Genomic DNA, 18996 nt, shown 5'->3' with positions numbered 1-18996 from the left:
CTTTAGGCTTGTTCTAAAAGTAGTTTTTTTATTTCTCCCAGGGTGATAGCACTAGTAATAATTATAGAGCACTTATTATTTAATCTATAGACCTGCAAAAAAAAATACATCAATAAACTCATGCTCAATTTATAGCACCCAGTCAGAAACACACAACATTATTTCTTAAGAAGGGCTCTCTTAAAAACATGCTTTTGTTCCTACTGTTTGGCATTGGAGTCAGATAGTCCTATCATGAAGATGTCAAAAATGAGCCATCTTTAATAGAAATTAAACGTTACATTTTCCTTTTAAAAATGTAGGGCAGCGAAAAGAAGGGAAAACAGTTGTAACAGCCTAATTGAGAGAATATTATTTTTGGTTTCTCAAAAGGACCAGTGGCAAGAAAACAATTAGCTCTTTTGTCAAGTTAATTAAATTTTACTAAGTGTAGTAATCTCAGTAGGTTTAGTTCACCAGAGGAAATGCTAATTAAAAACACTGATTCATCTAATAAGGATCCACAAGACTGGAAATGGACACAATTTTTTTACATACAAATATAAAATATGTTTTAAAAAGGAACCCGGAGAAATATTATAAATTCAAGAGCCTTCTATTTAAAAGGTGTTTTAAAGGAGAATATTAAGGTGCATTTTAGATATGAATAACCTTTGCCACTGATATCAGTATTTTTGTAATCAAAATTATATTTGAGTATGTGTTAGTACTAGACTGATTGCATTTTTTCTAGTAGACTGATTACTTGAAATTAATTAGTAGATTAATTCCTTGATTCAGTGTGATATTATTTAGATGATACTCAAAATAACTAAAACATAATAAAAGGCCAGACAGACCTCTTGTCCGTAATTTTCTCTTATTGTATATCAACATTAATTTGATTGCTAGTTGCTTACCAAATCTTAATTTGGAAATTAGTAGTGTAGTATTTTCACTTTAGAATGATTCTGGCAGCCGTGGGTGCATTAATCATTTTATTGTTTTGTTTTTATTTGACTTTTTATTTGAAAGCTTTTTACTTTCTCCTCCTCTTCCAGCCATTTATATGGTGATGTTACAGGCGATAAAACAGAGCTGAATGGATTGTGTGGGAAGAACAAACTCACTGGAATTAAAATGTAATGTGGGTATGTGTTTTAATTGGAGTTAATCAATTACACAACAGCTTTCCCTCTAAAGTCATGGTGCCTCTATTACTTCAGAGGAGAACCAGCCAAGATAGAAAAGTAGTAGTTTTTCATTGTGCTTTGATTGAAAGAGTGCTCAGATATTGCTGTTTCTCATGTTATTTGGCTTCTGTCAATAAAATCCAGTCCAAAGCACTGACAGTCTGCAATCCCTCCTTGGCAGTTTGGAAGAGACGGAAGGGAGTGGGATGAACCTCATTTAATTCAGAATTTGAAATATGGGGATGCTCTCAGTCTATCCATCCTTTTTTTCCTGTGTGAGTCACCATTCTTGTGAATACTGAAGACAAGTTGCTAAATTTGCTTCAAAAGATGTCACTTTGTCTCCAATTTAATAAAATTGAAAGCAACTCCCTTCCACCTTCTAATTTTTGTGCCACTCAATGCTCCTCTTTTGCAAAGGAAGTATTGGCTATTCCCTTATGGCTTGGTCTTTCTTTCTTTGTCCATCACTAAATCAATCCCAATTCCCTGGAGAAACAGGTATGAAAAGGCTTAAATAGAAAAGTCCTATTTGGTTGGAGAGATGCTTCCAAACAGACATAACACATGCACCCATGACACTGATTTTGAAGAGCTAAACATACCATTTGCTAATGGTATGTTTGTTAAATAACTATAGTACTATGGCAACAGGTACATGGCTGAATGGATTTTACCTATTTGTGAAGAATCAGGTTGGCCTTATAAGGAAATCATTGCAAATCTTATTAAGGAATCATTACATTACTTGTTTTGCTTAGTAAAAACATTTGCAGAGTTGGATCACATATAATTCTCTGCTCATAGCAGGATATTCCTCCTTGCCCTCCTCCTCTTTCTCCTCTTCCTCCCAAGCACCTTGACAATAAAAAAAAAATCTAGAACAACACTTTAGAGAATAATAGTGGATTTTGACAGACCATTATTTTTTTTCCTACTGTCATGATTCATTTATTTTTTTATTATTATTTTTTTTCATTTCATACATTAGTGAAAGTAATTGTATGGATCCTTGTTTTTCCTGAAGAATTAATGAACTCTTCAGTGCTTGTATTTTCCTTCTATTGAAAATTGATTATCTATTAAAACAGAGAGAATTATGTTCTCTATGGAACTTTTGGGATGGTGAATAAGGAAATTTCCCTTCTCGATGAATTCAAAAGAAACCAGTTGGACTAATCACTAGAAGAAATAAAATTGATTCTTTTAAATCAGCCCCAAGATAGATGTTTTTTAAGGGCTGTCCATCACCAAATGCATGCTATTCTATTAGTTGAACTTCAACATGATTGATAGTAATATACTAGCAGCATAAGGGACCATGTTCTGCAATCTTAATGAGGTGCTAGCAATGCAGCCTACAGTCTATTTCTCTTATGGCAATTTCACTGAAGATAATGCATTTCACAAGACATTCCTGTAAGGCCGTTTAGTTGCAGCAAAGATTGCAGCAGCAAATTGCATGTGTGGGTGCACATGTGTAAATATATGCTGAGGAGTTTAGTGAATAACTAAAGTACCAAAGACATGCCTAAATCCAAACAACAAATAAGAGAGCTCTTACTTGTTCTGAAGAAGTTTCTTGGATGACAAGCAAAATGTTTTCAAACAAAAACAAAGTCTGGTTCCTTTTGAAAAAGCACCTTTGGGACAACCATGATCCAGATGACTGAGAATCTCCATGGACATTTAAAGGTAAAGGTAAAGATTCCCCTCGCACATATATGCTAGTTGTTCCCAACTCTAGGGGGCAGTGTTCATCTCCATTTGAAAGCAGAAGAGACAGCACTGTCTGAAGACGTTTCCATGGTCATGTGGCGGCATGACTAAATGCCGAAGGCGCACGGAACACTGTTACCTTCCCACCAAAGGTGGTTCCTATTCTTCTATTTGTATTTTTACATGCTTTCAAACTGCTAGGTTGGCAGAAGCTGGGATAAGTAACGGGAGCTCACTCCATTATGCAGTGTTACGGATTCAACCTTCCAAACTGCTGACCTTTCTGATTGACAAGCTCGGCATCTTAGCCACTGAGCCACTGCATATCTCCATAGACATTTAGGAAAGTTTTAATTACTCCACCTCCTAAAGGAGATTTGGAAAGCAAAACCACACAGCATAGATTGGGACATATCTTCATTGGTTCTTTATTACTAGATTGCGTGTCTACTGCTCTTCATAAGAGCTGCTTGTCTAGAAGCAAAATATCTAGTCAAGGTGAATTGTGCCTATCTTGATGTTTCGTGATGTAAAATATGTCATCTTCACAGCTTGCTTTAAGGGCCAATGCACATTGCATTGCTTCCTATGCTCAAAGAGTGATGCTTACTTAGGCTGATTGATTGATTGATACACCCAGAATCAGATACATATACAATGACTTCAAATGTCCAGAACAAAAAAAAAAAAACTATATCAAGAGCTCATTTGTTCACAGAAAGATCCATAACAGTAGTAAGCCTAAGTCAGAATTTCTGATGACTAGTTTGATTAATATATTAAAACACTTCAAAGGATGCTGAGCTGCCTAACGTATTCAATTATAATCAGATGATGATTACTCACATTTTTTATTACTTTCTAAGTACTTTAATTTGCTTTGGGATGCATTTCATATGTCATTGCAGTTCCACAGATTTGTCTGTTTTTTAAAGAATGAGAAAATTGTAAATCAGTGTGGGAACGCATCCATCAGTTCTATGGACTCTAGAGATTAAATAAGAACTATTATCACTTATGTCAAGTACTCCAAGCATGTTAAATGCAGGCAGCATAAGGGATGTATCCTAAACATAGATAGAGAACACAGTTTTAATAACAACCTGTGTACAGGATGCATCTTTTAAAAAATTATGTTTTAACAAACAGCTGTTGTCTTCTCCCAAGTCAAAAATCATCTGTTAGATTTAGCAGTCAACAGAAACAGCCATTCTTTATCTGAACAAATGAAATGCTGGGTTATAATTCTCAAGGTTCTTAATGGGGCAGAAACACAGATTTCCATGTTGATAGTCTTCCATTAACTCTCAGTTTCATTGGGCTGTAATATCTGCTCCTCGGGGAAAACATAGATAAAAATCTGTCTGGATTCAAAATTGAAACGATAAAAGTTGCAATTTTGACAGATCCACTTCACATAAAGACTCCGTTATTACAGAATGGCTTTTAATGATATGATCTATGGATGGACAGATCGGTGTAATTCTAGCCTATTTTTATATGTCATTTTTGGGGGGATTTTTGAAGTTATTTCTTAACTTAAAACCACACTTTCAGGTTAAGCCACGTACTACAAAATATGTAGAATTTTCTGCTTCAATGTCTACATGCTCTTATTTTTTATTATACAAGTTTCTCTTCATCTTGTTCCAAGATTTATTCACCTCTTCACTATTAGATTAAATACTACTGGATCAATATTATTAGATTAAATAGCTAAACTATTAGAAATATTAGCTATTTAGCCATCTATTAAAGTTATCTTGATATTGTTACATATTGTAATTATTAATATGATGCTTGACTAATAATTTTAAAGTTGTCAGAGGGAGATGTTCTCATTGGTACAGATTGTCACTGTAAAAAAAAATCTCCTCTACATTAGTATTTTTAGTTAGACAATGTACATACTTAAATTATAGATATAAAATAAGACAGTTGGGAGAGACATTGGAGAACAGTGGGAGACCATATACCATTTCAGACAAATGGCTGTCCAAATGTGAGAGAGAATAACAAGGTTACAGATTTTATGCCTAAAACAAGACTAGAACTCACAGGCTCCTGGTTTATACTCTGGTACTTTAACCACTAGGCCAAACTGGCTCTCATTATTCCTTTGCATTCCATAATTAGTTATGAGTGAAAATTTGTACTTTATTGTGAACTTAAACAGGTTTCTTTATATATTCAAATGAATAGGTAAAGGTTCCCCTCGCATATCTGTGCTAGTCATTCCTGACTCTAGGGGGCAGTGCTCATCTCTGTTTCAAAGCCAAAGAGCCAGGGCTGTCTCCGTGGTCATGTGGCCAGCATGACTAAACACCAAAGGTGCATGGAACACTGTTACATTCCCATCAAATGTGGCTCCTATTTTTCTACTTGCATTTTTACATGCTTTCAAACTGGTAGGTTGGCAGAAGCTGGGATAAGTAATGGAAGCTCACTCCGTTAGGCTGCGCTAGGGATTCGAACCGCTGAACTGCCAACCTTTCTGATTGACAAGCTCAGCATCTTAGCCACTATGTTCAAATTACCGTAAGTACCTTTCCCCCAAAACATGCACTTCTGTGGAGTGTTATATATAGTCAGTCAACCTCCCGCCACACATATTAGCAAATGCCTGCATTAAATAATATATTCACAAATAATGTGTATTACGTTGCAGTTCTGTTAAGAGAAAAGTGTTTGCAAAAGCGGTCTAGAGTAGATAAAATGGCCAATTAAATATACGGAGAAAGAGACAGATGCATTCCTCAAGAACATGAAGCAATAACACCTCACAGTTTTTTTTAAAAAAAGAAAAGAAAGAAAAGTTAAGGGAAAATGAAACATTGTCTGAAAGAGAGAGTGTGATCTATCCAGACAAATAGCCACGAGCTGCACTCACAAAGTTTACAGCTTCCACTGTTAGATCCTTTTTAGTAGTGCTGGAACCAATGCAGCCAAAGCAAAGTCTGTGCTATAATTAAGTTGCAATTACATTCTGAGAAGCAGGAACCAACCAATTGAGCCTCATGGTTGGGTAATTTTAGATTCCCAGCTTTTCAGTTTCCTCAAAGAGAAACCAATTCAAACAGGAGGATGACAAGGGCTCTATGATAGACTCCCAAGTGGCATTCCCTCTCACAGATAAGGCTTGCTGTTGCCTTTATTGCAAAAGTGAGAGGCTTTGTGCCAAAATGATTAATTTAGCATATTTGCATAGCTGTCTAATAACCCCGCGTAGCTGCTCTGCATTAATGGAAGGCATGTCGGTTTTTAATAGAGCAGCCCGTTGATTTGGCTGGCAGCTGTTTTGCCATCGCTGTTATCACTCCCAAGAAGCTGGCTCTCAGTCACCAAGTTTATTTCGGAAGTCAAACGTTCCCCCGTTTTCAAAGAGTGGACAGATTTCCACCGAGCTGATACTGTGCTCTACTTAAAACAAAAGAATCATTAAGAAAGAGTCGCATATATCTTCCAAGAAACAGAAGGAAAAGAGTGATGGTCTCATTTCCATGCCAATAGGCTCAACAATACACAACTATTAGCGTTTCCCATTTAAGGCTATTTATTTTTAGTCATACGGGTGTTGTTGCAGGATGGTGTTCAGCCCATTGGTCTGAAGGAAAACACTTCCAATGTTGACATGGTCCTTTATTCAGAAATTAGTTTCTGTTTATAGAACTGGGTACCTGCCTTACTGAAGTTTTTAATTTCATAATAAGAACATCTTTGCAAAGAGAGAGGAGATGGACAAGGAGAATTATTACCCACAATGTCCCAAAAGTGCTTCCCTGCCTCCAAAAAAGGCAACTGAACTTTCTTGGTTTTTAATTTGAAATGTTTCAATAGTTGCCTTTTAGAAAAAGCACCTTTGGGACAAACAAGACTTGGATGTTTGAGAATCTCCATAGACATATTATCTACAAACCACTTTTATATTCCTTCTAAACATAACAGTGGAACTTATACAATGTCTTTCCAGCCATCCATACATCAAACACTGAACCGAATGGGGAGCATACTGGTGGGAATGAAGGAGGGGTGGGCTACTATGATTTCAGTTCGGGAGAACACATAGCTAACGTTATGGCTGATCCAAAGAACCTCCAAATCCCACCTCTGTCTAGCTCCTCCCACCCTGCCCCTCCCCTCCCAGGAGTCTCCACATGTTTTGGATGTGAGATAAATGCAGGGCCAGCACAGAGGCTTGGGGAAGGGGGAAATGAGCCTCCTGAAAGACCAGAAGCAGACCCATTTCTGGCTTCTGGAAGACCTCCAGAGCCTGGGGAAGGTGAAAATTCCGCTCCTCTGCTGTGGTGCAGGAGGCCAACTAGGCCACACCCACCATGGCTACACCCACCCACCAACCAGGCAGAGAACCCATTACTGAAATTTTTGAAACCCATCACTGGAATGAAGACACCTGTCAAAAGGAAACCTACATTCAAGAGCGCATAGGATCAAAAGAGGGGCAAATGAGGAAAAAAAATCCTGGCAAATTAAATCAAAGCATCCCTATGGAAGAGGAGGTTGGACACTCACTCAGCAAGTTGACAAGTTTTAAGCCTCTCCTTCTGGTCACATGACCCAAAGAAAAGAGGCCTGGAACTATTGGCCATCTAAACTGTCAAGACTTTCTAGGGCTTTCACAGCCAGACACACCTAGTACAAGTAGAATATAGAAGCACACAGATATATGGAGATGATACAGATATGGACACAAACAGAGAGAGAGCAAGCACAGAACAGAAGCTCACACAGAAACAGAAATTCACCCTGTTATCTTGCTACACATTTAAACAAAAATACAGATACACCCTATGCCCCTTGCTAGGAAAGGAGTTCGAAAGAATTCTAGAAGCCATGATCTGCAGGCTTTCCTACATTGTTCCTATGTATTACAATCTTAGGTTATTTTATTTATTTGTAAAACATGTTTTCCTGTATGTATCTTCAAAGCAGAAGTGCATTATCTTAAACAAAATAAACATTCCATATCATAAAACTAAGATAATACTTGGTACTTGGTAAAGAGGTAGAACAATGACTGCGCTTGGAAAATATATGCTAACTTCTATAAGTAAATATGAAAATTCAAGAAAAATAGAGAAGAAATCTTTTTTTTCCCGCCCTACGTGTTAATGCTGTTATGTTAGATCAATATAATGAGTTACTTTTTATTAAACTAAGACAATCCATGGCATCTGAATCCATAGACATAAACAATAAAGTAAACTATTTACTTTGACTTAAGGTCTGTTTTGACTCAAGCATTCAAAACCATACATTAAAAGAGTAGGGTTGCAGATGAGGGAAATATCTTTTTGGGTCTGTATATTTATAACTTTGTCATTTAGACTTCTGGCAGGAATTCAAAAGTTCCATATGTTTGCAGTACTATGCTTTGCCATGAAAGGATTGAAGCTGCTTGCGCTGAAGAAAACTGAGACAGTGTGGTTTGGGGGTTTTGCTATAAAATGTGAAAGTAAATCTTTCAATAGAATATGTTTGGAAATGATCTTAGATTTTAAAGGATGGCAATCAAAGTTTTTTTTTTTAATTCACTGGGTTCTCAGTTCACAGACTGACTTTGGTTTTAAGATTAAGGTGGGTCTGCTGGTGGCACCACCCGGGGGGGGGGGAGTCCACATTGTGAGAAACTGAGGAAGATGAAATCTGTCACTGTCTAAAAATATTAGACATGCAGCCCTACTGATGTATAAACCTCACTACGAGCAAGATTCATGAGTCTTGTTCAGGGTTTAACTAGAATTCAAACCACCAACCAGTTTATTTCTACGTACCCCTGAGTTCTTCACATAGTCTTTATTATCACAGGAAAAGTGTGAAGAAAAATTAAGATTATGGCTATTATATATGTGTGTGTTTTCAAGAAATAGCAAGATACATATTTTTAACAAATTATCTACCTACCTACCTACCTACCTACCTACCTACCTACCTACCTACCTACCTATCATCTATCTATAACAAATACTGGGAGGGATAAGATACCCCTGGTGTGTGTGTGTGTGTGTGTGTGTGTGTGTGTGTGTGTGTGTGTGTGTGTTTTCCAGCATAACTCTGGAATGCCTGGGCCATTAAGGAGAGCAAGTACGGCATCCTAGAGTGGCAATTGTTTGTGATGTCAGTTCCTTTGCAGCTTCCTCTGAAAAGCCAGTTCTCCCTCTAGTGGACCAATGGGGAAGCACCTGATGGATTTGGGGCAAAGTGCCAGGATCATAGACAGAGTGGGAAAGAGGAGCACATGGGAGGGGGAAGCGAGAGGGCAGGGATGATGGGCATGGGAGCAGGGAGAAGAAAGCCCCCCCTCAATGGTGACTGTTTGAAGTTACAATGGCACTGAAAAACCTGGAAAGTGACTTATGACTGTTTTCCACACTTGCATCCATTGCAGCATTCCTGTAGTCATATGATCAAAATTCAGATGCTTGGCAACTGATTCATATTTATGACAGTTGCAGTGTCCTGGGGTCATGTGATCCTCTTTTGTGACCTTCAGACCAGTAAAATCAATGGGGAAGCCAGATCCACTTAACAACCGTGTGACTAACTTAACACCTGCAGTGATTCACTTAACAGCTCTGGCAAGAAAGGTCATAAAATTGGGCAAAATTCATTTAACAAATCTCTCACTTAGCAACAAAAATTATGGGGCTCAATTGTGGTCATAATTTGAAGACTACCTGTATTGCCTTGTATTTTTAAAAGCATTTGATAGTGAAAGAGGAATATTTTAGAACCGTATATACTCGAGTATAGGCCGACCCGAATATAAGCCGAGGCACCTAATTTTACCACAAAAAAACCTGGAAAAGTTATTGACTCGAGTATAAGCCTAGGGTGGGAAATGCAGCAGCTACCGGTAAATTTCAAAAATAAAAATAGATACCAATAATGTTTTTGAATTTTTATTTCAAAGAAAAACAGTAAACTAGCGGTGTATTCAATGAAATACTTCACTCACCTCATGATGCTGATGTCCCGCTGTGATGATGATGTCCCGTGCAGCCGCGGGAGCGATGTCCCGCCTCCTATGACACACGGCACAGTGATTCCTATCATTGGATCACTGTACCAGAGGAGGTGGGACATCGCTATGTGGCTGCTTGCCATAACAAGGAGGAGGTGGGACATCGTTGCAGAGCGGCAGGAGGGGGAGGAAGGGGAATCGTAAGACAGCCCTGCATTACATTAGAACGTGAGGAGGGGGGATGGTGCGATGCGCGCTGCGCGGCAAACTGACACAGAGGGAGGGGAAACTCACAGGGGCACTGGGCCATTCACGAGTGTCACCCAGCGGCATGGCCCCGCCCCTTTTTCTCCTCCATTTCGGGCAAATTTTTCACTGACTCGAGTATAAGCCGAGGCGGCTTTTTTCAGCCCAAAAAGTGGGCTGAAAAACTAGGCTTATACTCGAGTATATACAGTAACTGTAGGATTATTTCCTTACCAATCTATGACAACCTGTCAACATTTTATCTATTATGTGCTACACAAATAGTAGTTTGGGATCACTATAATGATCCACTTCAATATGGAAATAATTTCTTGTAAGGATAGAAACATTTTAGGATTTTGCCTGTTGTGCAAATACAAAAATGTATGTTTAAACAAAGAATTGTTATTTGTGAAAGCTCCTCCGATATAAGAAATGTGATCTTTAAATGTTTTAAAAACAGTTCTACTAAAAGCGCATACTAAATTAAAAATGAGACAAAGAGATAGAAGAAAAAAACTGCCTTCAGTTCACATATTGCTAAGTGTTTTTAAGTGTAAAAAATTACAGGGAATTTATTCCAGCCACATTCAATTCTACCTGCAAGCTGAAGTGGGAATGGAATTTTATTTGACTGCATGTTCTGTACTTAATGCGTTCCAGGCAATAAGGCAAGGTTGATCTGGTCATTGACCAAAATAAGGTGATATTGAATAAGGCAAGGATTCCCTGCTCATGTACAATTTTGCCCTTGTATTAAATTGAATATCGTTTCAATTTCATTTTAGGTACCCAATTTAAAATAGAGAGATCTGGATAGAGGAGCAAAATCTGTATGCGTATCTAAACTATCTAGTCATGCTTATACATTTTGAACACCTGGTTTAGGTGGATGTAGTAAGGAAATTCTTCTATTTCTATGAGATGTTAATAGATACATATATAATAAATTTAAGAAGAGAGAGAGAGGTATTATTTTTTTAAAAAATAATTCAAAATGGGAAAACCAAGAAGGAAAAATATGCTTGAATATGAACAACACAGAGAGTTGTAGAAAGTTCCACATAAGTGGAAAAAATGCAGAATAGAAATATTTAATGAAAGTATGAAGGAAAAGGAAGCAAGAAAGGTATATAAGGAAAGGAATATTCACCAATAAACTTATTATTTAAAAGAGGTTTAACATAAACCACTGGAAGACAAACCTAGTAAAGTTCAACATTATGGGAGTAAAGAAATAATTTAAAATTAACTTGTAAAGAGAGGAAAAACCAATGATTTTAGGTGGTTTTCTGAGTTAACAAAGAGAAAGTGACTTTGGGTATGACATATTACAATAGTTTGAATAGATCATTTTCATTTGTAAAACTTGCAATGCCAATTTACATTGTTGGTATCCATCTATCAATCCACCCACCCACCCATCCAGCGGTGGGCTTCAAAATTTTTAGCAAAGGGTTCTCTCCTTGGTGGCTGGGTTGGTGTGGCCATGGTGGGCATGGCCTAATTAGCCTTCTCCATCATGACAGGTGGGCATTTTCCCCCTCCCTGGGCTCCGGAGACTTTCCTCAAGCCTCTGGGAGGGCAAAAATGGCATCCCCAGGCTCCAGAGACCCTCTGGAGGCTGGAAATGGCCCATTTCTGGCCTTTTTGAACTTCCGGTAGGGCCGTTTTTCACCCTCCCCGAGCCTCCGTGCATACCCTGCACTTACCTGCATCCAAAATGGGCCATGTGGGGTCTCCTGGGTGGAGCTGGGTGGGGCCAGCCAGGAGTAGGATTTGGGGGTTCGCTGAACTGCACAGAATCTTAGCTAGAGGTTCTCCTGAACCCATGCTAGCCCCCAGCAGCCCACCCCTGCATTCATCCATCTATCCACCCACCCACCCATCATTTTATTCCTACTAGCGTCTATAGATACTGTTAGATCGGCGGAAGAATCAGTCAGAGGCGTCTGAGGTAACCGTAAGTCGAACTGCTTTATTACAGGCAAGAACGAAGAACAGAAGTAGACCGGCACCTCTCCTCCGTCTGACAGCTTTTTATATGGAGCTGTCAGACGGATGAGCCAATAGCCGCGCATATGACAGCCCGGCAACTCGCAGACGCGCCTGATTGGTTAAGGCGTGCCTGGCTGCTGCCGAGCTGTCATTTGTAAGTCCGAGGACTTACTAGGCTATAACAGATACCACTTACTAAGAGTTGCAGATTGCAATATACAATTAAACACATTCATAAAACAGATAATCAGATAATATGTCAATTAACATAGGAAACTGTTTCTAAGTAAAAACTTCCCAACTTGCCCAAACACCCTTTTTCTGTATTTCTCATAAACCCCAATTCAAATTGGTAGGAAATTTAAGGATCAGTACACCATTACCTTGTAGATAAATTTAAAAAATTTTTTTTAAAAAAAAAGAAGGTTAAGTTGCCTCAACAACTTTCTTAGGTTTAAAACAATCAAAAATAAACAAAACCTGAAAAACGTTATCGTTTTTCTCCAGGACTCTGTTTGATTTAGACGTGAACTGATCCAGAGATTAGCGCAGGAGAAATAACTAAAGCAATAGAGTAAGCCAGAAATGAAAGAGGAAATCCAAACTACAACCTCGATAAGACAGAGAACGCAGTTGCCCAGAGGAGGGAGAAGGTAATAATAAAGATTTGTGCATGTGGAATTTAATATAGTGATGTGACATCTGTCAGAAATGGGACATATTCCTGGGAACAGAGGCAGAGAAAAAAGGGAACAGAAAGAAGAGGAAACTGTCTTTTCAACAATTATATTTCAAGAAAAAAAGAGATAATGATATCAGCCAAAGGAAAAGGCTAAAGCACTGTGAATGTAAAGAGAAGGACAAGCAGAGGTGGTATTCAGCCAGTTCTGACAGATTCTGGAAAACCAGTAGCAGAAATTTTGAGTTGTTTGGCGAACCAGCAAATACCACCTCTGGCCTCCTCTGCCCCCATTCGCTGCCTCCTGAATCCCAGCTGATCGGCTGGGTCTTCTTTTGTTGCCCTGCACAGAGGAATGGATCTGGAAAGCAGGTTAGTGAGGTGGGGTGGAAATGAAGATTTGACAGTATCCTTGCCCTGGAGTGGGGGGTTTTGCAGTATCCTTTTCCCTGCCATGCCCACCATGCCATGCCCACCAAGCCACATCATGCCCACCAAGCCACACCACACCCACAGAACCAGCAGTAAAAAAAAATGAATCCCACCAATGGAAGAATAATCCTGAAAAGACACCGAGTGAAAAGGATGTGCCTAAGAACACTCAATATAATTGACAACGTGCAATAAAGAACTGGTTTTCTTGAGCAAAAAAAACAAAAACAAAACAGGGCACTATCAGAACTTGAGCAATAAAGAAACAAAAGAAAACTAGGGGGGAGTTTTAGCAGAATGATCAGAAGAAAGAACCCTCATGTCAAAACATAGCATACATTGAAAATGAACTAAGCTTGTTGAGGTTTTATCCATTTGTGTAAGCCAGCAGAGAAATTATAAACAATCCCTTGGAACTGAGCCAGCCTCTTTCATTTTTGTGGAGGGCGAGGGAGGTGGTCAAAAGCTTCAATGGGTGTGTGGCTAATGCAAAAGCTAGAACAGTTTACAAAGGCTGGTATTATTTTAGGGTTGGGGGAATTGTCTGCTCATGTCATAGGAGTTGAGCATCAAAGAGTAGGAAGAGCAATCAAGTCCAGCCTTCACTACTGGAATCCAAATATTAACATCCCCAACAGATAGCTCTTTAGCCTCTGTTTGAATACATCCAGCATAACTCTTTGAGTAATTGGATTCACTCTTGAACTCTTACTCTTAAGATGTTTTTCCCCCTAACATCTAATTGGAATCTGTCTTCCTATAAATGAAATCTATTATTACATGTCTTGCCCTCTGGAACAATAGAAAACAGAACAGGCTTTCTTCTGGGTGACATTCTTTCAGTTATTTGAAGAGGAAATTTCTCAGTTTCTCTTCTTAGAACTAAAGATCCCCAAGTCCTAGTCCTAGTCTCCCCTGCCTCTGCCTCCTCCTCTTCCTTTGCAAGAGTTAGTTTTTATAATAGTACCGTGACTATTGAATTCCATTCTGGGTTGCTTCCACTTCTTCAAGTGGAATAAATACATCCAATATGTTGAATAGAGGAGGGGAAAATAGTTGTCCTTTGTTTTCATGAGGTGTGGGACAGGAATCTACAAGTAGTTTTTGTTTGGTGTTGGCGCTAACTATTTTCCAGAGGACAGAGCCAATCTTGATAAAATTCTGGAAGATGATATAAGATTGAACTTCTAGTTAATTTTCAGGAATGGACTTGTTGCTTGAATTGGAGCATTATTTTTTGAGTATGTCTATTTCACTTGTTATGTTTTGTTATTTTCATATATCCTGTTCTTACCCATCAAGAATTTACTATGTGATTAAGGGAGAGAGAGGCAGATAGAGAGAATAGATAGATGATAGATAGATGATAAAAATAGAAAAAAGGTAGATAATAAGTAGATAGAAGATAGATGACAGATACATTTAAATGTGTGTCTACAAATGCATCATTACTATTTCATTCTATTTAGGTTTAAAATAAATGATACCAAATTTATCTTCTGTCATGCTCCTACCCACGTCTTTTATTTGGAAGTCACCATTTCAAGACTAACATGTGTCAGCATGGGGAAAACAACAACAACACCTTGTCTATTCATGATTTAAGAATTTTCCAGAGACATCTGTTGGCCACTATGGGAGGAAGCAAAATATATGGGATAAATTGTACACTTGATGTTTTGATGTTCTTCATATCTTGAAACATATGAAGGAAACATATTAACATGCCCACATTCAGAGCGGAAGAATCACTGTATACTACAGAGCAGTGAAGAGGTATAAAAATGCAGAGGTGCATCATCTGTTAATGTCTCATTAGAATGACATCTGTTTAGAAACTGTCTCAGTCTTGAAATGGCTCTTGCCATCCTTTCTAAACTAGCAGTGTGGGTTCTTAAAGGGCAATAATGTTTTTTACCATGATGCTAAATGGGAAAAAAAATGTGATGGTGTAGGACTTAGTAAAGTTTAAAATATGCCTGCTGAGTGATTATCACAAAGTCAAATAAAAGGAGTGGAAAAACAAAGCCTGCTCCATTAAAATTCTTCTTTTCTAAACACAAAAAAACAACCCTGATAGTCCGAGAAATTATAAGCATTTAACTGACAGGCTTATACAAATAATTGTAATGTTGTTAGGGAAGAGTGAATTCTCCCTAGAGTTACTTTAAAGGTTCAGCCACTCACATTTTGAAGTGAGCCATATTCTCACGTCTCAGAGCAAAATATACTTATCTTTTGGATTCATTATAAGTTTTTAAATTTAATTCTCATCCCAAAATCTAGGGGCATATACTGTACATACATATTAGAGGAACAATATACAATTGGGATGTGAAACTTAAAAGTGACCTTATGATTGAGCTGTGAAATTTAAAATGATCTTTTGACAACCTGTTCAAAACTAAGACATTTTGGAACAGCCCAAGATCACTCAACATATTTTTTTTTTAAAAAAAATAGTTTTATTAAAGATTTTAATTATAGAAGTAAACATGAATACAAAATAAACTCAGAAAGAGAAAAAATACATAAAGTGCAAAGAAAGTAAAAGAAAAGGAAGTAAGATAAAGCAGATAGATAGATAGATAGATAGATAGATAGATAGATAGATAGATAGATAGACAGACAGACAGACAGACAGACAGACAGACAGACAGACATAGAGATATAGATAGATAGATAGATAGATAGATAGATAGATAGATAGATAGATAGATAGATAGATAGATAGATAGACAGACAGACAGACAGACAGACATGATATATAGATAGATAATTTAAAATGTCACACAATCCAGGCAGAATCTAACAAATCAGAATCTAAAGAAACCACAGAACCATCTTGCAGTTGGCAATTTCCCTGCATAGCAAGTCATGAACAGAACAGTGACATTAGTTTGGTGGGTTTGTGGGCGTGGGGGGGGGGAGCCCTGATAAAACAGAAGATCAGATACAAAACTAGTGGAGAATTTTAGGCCATCCTTGAATTCAGTGTTCGTTTTCAGTGCAGACGATGCAAATGTCAACTTTGTGACTAAGTGACTTTGTGACTTTGTATTGCATAAATACAATTCTTACTTTTTGCAAGGAAGTGATGTGCACACTGTGCATAATATTATGAAACATGTCATAGATGAGCTCAGGGCACTGAAATCAGACATACTAGACTAGATTAGAATCAGCCACTCACTAGAATAGACTGGAACAACACCATATCAAAGAAAATTTGCAATGGGGATGATGCTTTTTTCCCCCCTCCCAAACCATTACATCCATAAATTTTTGGGTTTTTTTTTAAATTCCTTGAAGCCCTAAATTCACAGGAATCAATGCAACCTTTAAGACTGGGAATAATATTTTTAGACATCTGTATCTGAAAGGGCAGAATGATTTACAGCTGTTTTCTAACAAGTTGTAATGTGATTATACCCCACCTTTAACAACTTCCCTTTATAACCACTGTTCCCTAAGTGAGTCAATAGAATGATTGGTTTGTTATTTTGGGAGCTTTCTTCTTCCTACCCAGTGATTGAATCTCTGATGAGTTTGCAGATCAACCTGTATGAAAGGCATGCATCCTTCCTGTGTAGGGTCTTACGAAAACAAAGGATGAAAACATTAAAAATGAATTTGTAACTAGAGGACCAAGCCTCACTATATATCTGTCACACCTGCCATATGCAAATAGATGAAGGAATATTAATGCGCACCCATCTTCAAACCGGCATTTCAAGTAAAGCAGAAGTTTGAAGAGCCAATGAAAGAGCCGAGAATCAATAAACAAGAGAAACCTGGGGGCTCATTTATCTTCATTATGAAATCATGGGAAGGCTAGAGGGCAAATCATCTTCCTTCTCCTCTGCGCGTCCTGCTCAAAATCAATGTCAACCAGACACATTTATTTCCATATAGAGCAGACACTCAGATTTTGCCTCACAGGCCAGGAAACACAGCATAAGTTATAAAGAACTCAGCAGAGGGGTTTGTAAGGCACAGGTTATCATATCTTTGCAAAGAAGACGCTTTTGGTTCATTTGTTTATTGAAATGGTTTGAACCTAGTGAAGAAGTATATGAATCAATATTGGCTTCTGCTTATATTATAGTATACTGTCAGAAATTAGTTGTTTTCTAGCCTAGCAAATTATAACCTTAATACTGGATGGCATTACTGCTAATGTTATCTCACTGCTACGTCTCGCTTCTATTCTTTGCTTCGAAGCTAGGCACATTCTTGAAAACATAGAAGAAATTGTACACGGGAATATCAGGCCTCATAGATAAAGGAACCAAACTAGGGAGTTTTCCTGGCTCATAAATCCTTAAAGCATTCTGCTGGGGGGGGGGGGTTGGCAAAGGGGGGGGGGCTGCCACCCCCTAAACAAGGCTATAGGAAAACTCCAAAGAAAAGGTAGACAGAGACAGGAGCTTGAACAAAAGAACACTTTAAAGATCACATTGGTAATGAATCATTGTTTCTGATTGGATTAAGTTTGTTTCTATCTGCCTAAAATGTATATAATACTCTGAGCCGCTCTTGCAAGGGGTGGCTATTCCTTATATGCATTTGTTTGTATGTTTTGGATATAGTTTTGTCACCCAGCTTTTGCTATGGTCATAAATAAAAGCTGATATTTTTTGCAAGCTTCGTCTGGAGTCTCCACTCTCTTTGGCATTTCAGTGGCTGGGGGAAACTGCTGGAACCTTACACTACCTTTCATTTAGCTGGGCAAGCTGGCAAAAAAAGTCCCACAAAACCTTGATAGTACTGTTTGTCTTGTTTGATTGTAAATCACAGGGACAATTTACTATCAGGATAGTACAAAATAGACCAAAGGAGATCCCCTTACAAACAAACATCTGCCTACAGAAGTGATTGAAAAACTATTCTCAGTTCAGTCTGAGAATAAATACACTTCGACATATTCTTTTCCCTGAGTTATTTCCTTTAGCCCTTAATGTTTTCAAGTGCACTTCAAACTGTTTTGTGCATTTTCATCAAGGGACTGGGATCCAATCACAATTTAGTTTCTCAGAGTAATTTTTTAATATATATGTACATATTTTCAAGGTACCATAAAAACAACTGCATGGAGTGGTAAATACTAGACAATTAAAAGGGGAAGTTTCTCATGAATCTACCTGGTCCTCCCATTTTCATTTTCCATATGACAATGTAGGCCAATGAAGGTTATTGTCAATTTTGAAGAAAATGTCATCCACCCAATTTCTGTTATTTTGGGAGCGGGGAGAGAAATTGTTTTATTTTCTTTGAGTCAGTCAACAACATTCTTGTTCTATAAGTTGAAGCTGTTCCTGAACTGAGATGACACTGAAGACTTAAGTAAAAATACACCTCTTTGTATAGTCTGCAAAAGCTGTTTTTAACTCAGCTGGAAGAACCCATGAAATCTCTTACCTCTGATTACTGCAGTTCTCAACTAATTGTAGTTCTCAATTATCTTTTATGTTACCTTCCACTATGGTTTGCTATGACTTTAAAAACATGAAACTTTTTGCAAAATTCACCCGACTTTGTTATCAGATTTATTCATTTTGTTTATGTAAACATTGGACCAAATTTATCCAAGAAGCAGCATTGGAACTACACAATAAGCCATCCCAGAGTTAAACATATGCATATATTTTTAACATGGGTAACGTGGTGCATGATACAACCCTGTTGGGGGTTAGTCATGCGCTAGTCCCCACATACCCAGACTAGTTAATGCTATTAAACATTTGAGCTTAGAATATGAAACATTT

The sequence above is a fragment of the Thamnophis elegans genome, chromosome 14 (genome assembly GCF_009769535.1).
Source record: "Thamnophis elegans isolate rThaEle1 chromosome 14, rThaEle1.pri, whole genome shotgun sequence".
Classification (NCBI taxonomy): domain Eukaryota; kingdom Metazoa; phylum Chordata; class Lepidosauria; order Squamata; family Colubridae; genus Thamnophis; species Thamnophis elegans.
Note: the sequence above shows the minus strand (reverse complement) of the source record.